The sequence below is a fragment of the Marmota monax genome, unplaced genomic scaffold (genome assembly GCF_021218885.2).
Source record: "Marmota monax isolate L192 unplaced genomic scaffold, Marmota_monax_Labrador192_F-V1.1 WCK01_AAM20220418_F8-fsc00305, whole genome shotgun sequence".
Taxonomy (NCBI): Eukaryota; Metazoa; Chordata; class Mammalia; order Rodentia; family Sciuridae; genus Marmota; species Marmota monax.
The window spans coordinates 840,124-843,030 of NW_026693588.1; positions in this window are offsets into that span (position 1 = coordinate 840,124).

The window sequence follows — 2,907 nt, forward strand, 5'->3', positions numbered from 1 at the left end:
ACAATATAATTTATTTCCAAGTGTGTTTTATTATTTAGTATTTCTCCTTTAAAAATAAGAAGGGAAAAAGGAAATGTTCAAAAAACCCAAAACAAACAATAACAATTTAAACACACACATATCTATAATACGAAAATCTTTGCATTGTAATGTTTGAATTGAAATGTTTGTACATTTTATCTTATAAATGAAAAGTAATTTCTTCATGGGAAGACATTATACTTATCTGAATATTTATAATTTTATATATTTTTTAAATAAAATGGAGTTTTATATAAAATTATATGCACAAATTATGCCACAATCTTTCAGATATACTTATGTTTGGACCTGACAAATTGAGCTGCATGGTTAAAGGGTTAGCAATTTTGTCAGAAGTTTTGTTTGTCAACATGTAAGCTCAATATTTTAATAAACAAATAGAGAATTAGAACTGTTAAATCAGAAATGGCTTGCATTTTAATAATATCATAAAATTAGGTTTAGACAGCCATTTTAGGATGTTCTGAGTAATTGAAATTGGTCTTACATAATTTGAAATACCTCTGAATGAGGTAACAGAGACTACTTAGAGGGATAATTCAGCAGTGAATGGCAGCTAAGGGATGTGGAACAATCCTGATTGGAAGTGACTTGGATTAAAATCTGTATGGAATAATCCCCAGGTGAGCTGCACAATTTTATATATAAAAGCAACTAATACTGTAACAAAAATGTTTTAGAAAGCAGAGGAAGAATATAAGATACTCTAGGAGACATACATTTAAATATTATTCCAAATGTGTACCTTTAAATGATTTGTATACATAGATATATGTTAAGAAGAAAAACATTTATTCAATTTTAGGTTTTACTATAAATTGTCACACCCAATTTAACATAAAGTGGTATTGTATTTTAAGTTAGAAAAATTCCGCGAAAGTATGCATTAAATCTTTTCCTCTGAAATTAGTTTTATGCACTAGATCGTTTCAGGGCAAAGAAATACAATAGAGTAAATCAACTTATTTATGCAAACTTTATATTCCTTTACTCACATTTTTTTTATTTTAAATTACATTTATTGTTAACTAATTCATAAAAATGAGCATATTAATGGAGTACCATGTGCTATTGTTTTACATGTATACATTATCAAATCAAGTATATCTATTTCCTCAAACATTTATCATTACTTTATGGCAAAAACATGCAAAATACTCTTCTAGCTTCTGAAGATATATAGTACACCATTGTTATCTATAGGGACCCTGTAATCATATACCAGAACTTTTTATTCCTACCTTACTGCAACTTAGTACCCTTGATCAAATTTCTCCATTCCTTACCTCCCCACGCTTTCCTCAAGCACTGGAAATCATCTATGTATTAAATTCCTATGAGATTATATTTAAATAAAGAAGGGTCAAGATATTTATGGTCCACTTTGATGTGAAATCATGGTAACTCTAAGAGTTTACACTTGTGGGCTGGTAGATCTGTGAGCATATGTTTATGTGTCTGGTAATTCTTAATCTTTGAATTGAGGAAACTAAATAGTATCATAATTTCTTCAAAACATATAATATCCAAAAAACAGTGCAAATTCAGTTATTGTGGAGTCAGTAATTCGCTGATACAACAAAGTGAACATTATTGACTTATTCAATGCAAGAATCAAGTACTATTTATTTAATTTTAGAAAGTAAATATCTATACTGCTCAGAAGACAAGAGTATAAAAACACTTGTATAAATCCAATGTCTTCAGATTCATTCATTGTTTGGATGTTCTTATTTAGAGGTGTGTGTCATATGATGTTTTTCATACACAAAAGCCATTAAACAATGAATTAAAATTCATTTGAGAATTAAATACACCACAGCAACAATATTAAAATTTGTTTAGTATTTGGCCAGATGATGTAACTTCTTGGATGCTTTTATAAATGTGAAATAATGTCCTCTTACAGTTTGTCAAAACTGAAGGATAAGTTACCACTTACACTGAGAGGATAAAGTACATTGCACTACTTTTGTATTTTGGAATAGTATTTAACAGTGAAATCAATAGGCATTGTTCTGGAGAACAGTAATAATGTCTTCTTAAATTAAAAAAGTAGCATGGAAAATGATTAATATGAGTCTCTTCTATAATAGAAAAGTGAATACAAACACATGAACATTTATGTATGTTTGTTCATACATTAAAAATTTAAAAACTATAGAAATTAATGCTTATTAACCCAAATCATGTCCAGTTTTACTTCTATGAAGAGTGTAATTTGTAAAGTTTTGCATTTTTCTTGCATAATTTTTTATTTCATCGTAAAATATTTAAAAATCAGTGTATATCAGGTTCAAGGAATATGAGAACTTAAGAAATTAATGTGATCATATGTAAATCTTAATTCCAAATAATCTATATTTTGCCATAACAATTACAGAAATCAGACAATTGTGAAGCTAACTGAGGGAACAAATTCCTTAACAAGAGCTCTAAGATAAATATAGCCAAAGTCTTCAGGTAGCAACATAAGCAACAAATAGCAAAATATCCCAATTATTTCTTGTAAATTATTCTGATATCTGAAGAAAGCAAATATACCCAATACCTTTGCAGTCAACTTGTAAACTATCACATTTTTCCCACCAGCCCATGCACAAACACAGTTTTATGGTTACGAAGCTGTTGGATATTCCTAATTTTATATCAAAAAGTGATTTCAATTTTGGTATAATTGATATTCTTTTAAGCTGTTTTTCCTGTCCTATATTGTGAAACTTTTTAAGAATATTGGTTTAACTTGTGACATATGAACTTGGGGCATGTTGCCTAAGTGAGCCCTTTTAAATTCTTATTTTGGACCATACTTATATCTTCATCTTCATGGGGTGTTTTACCAAGTCACCAATTTCTTCAAAATTT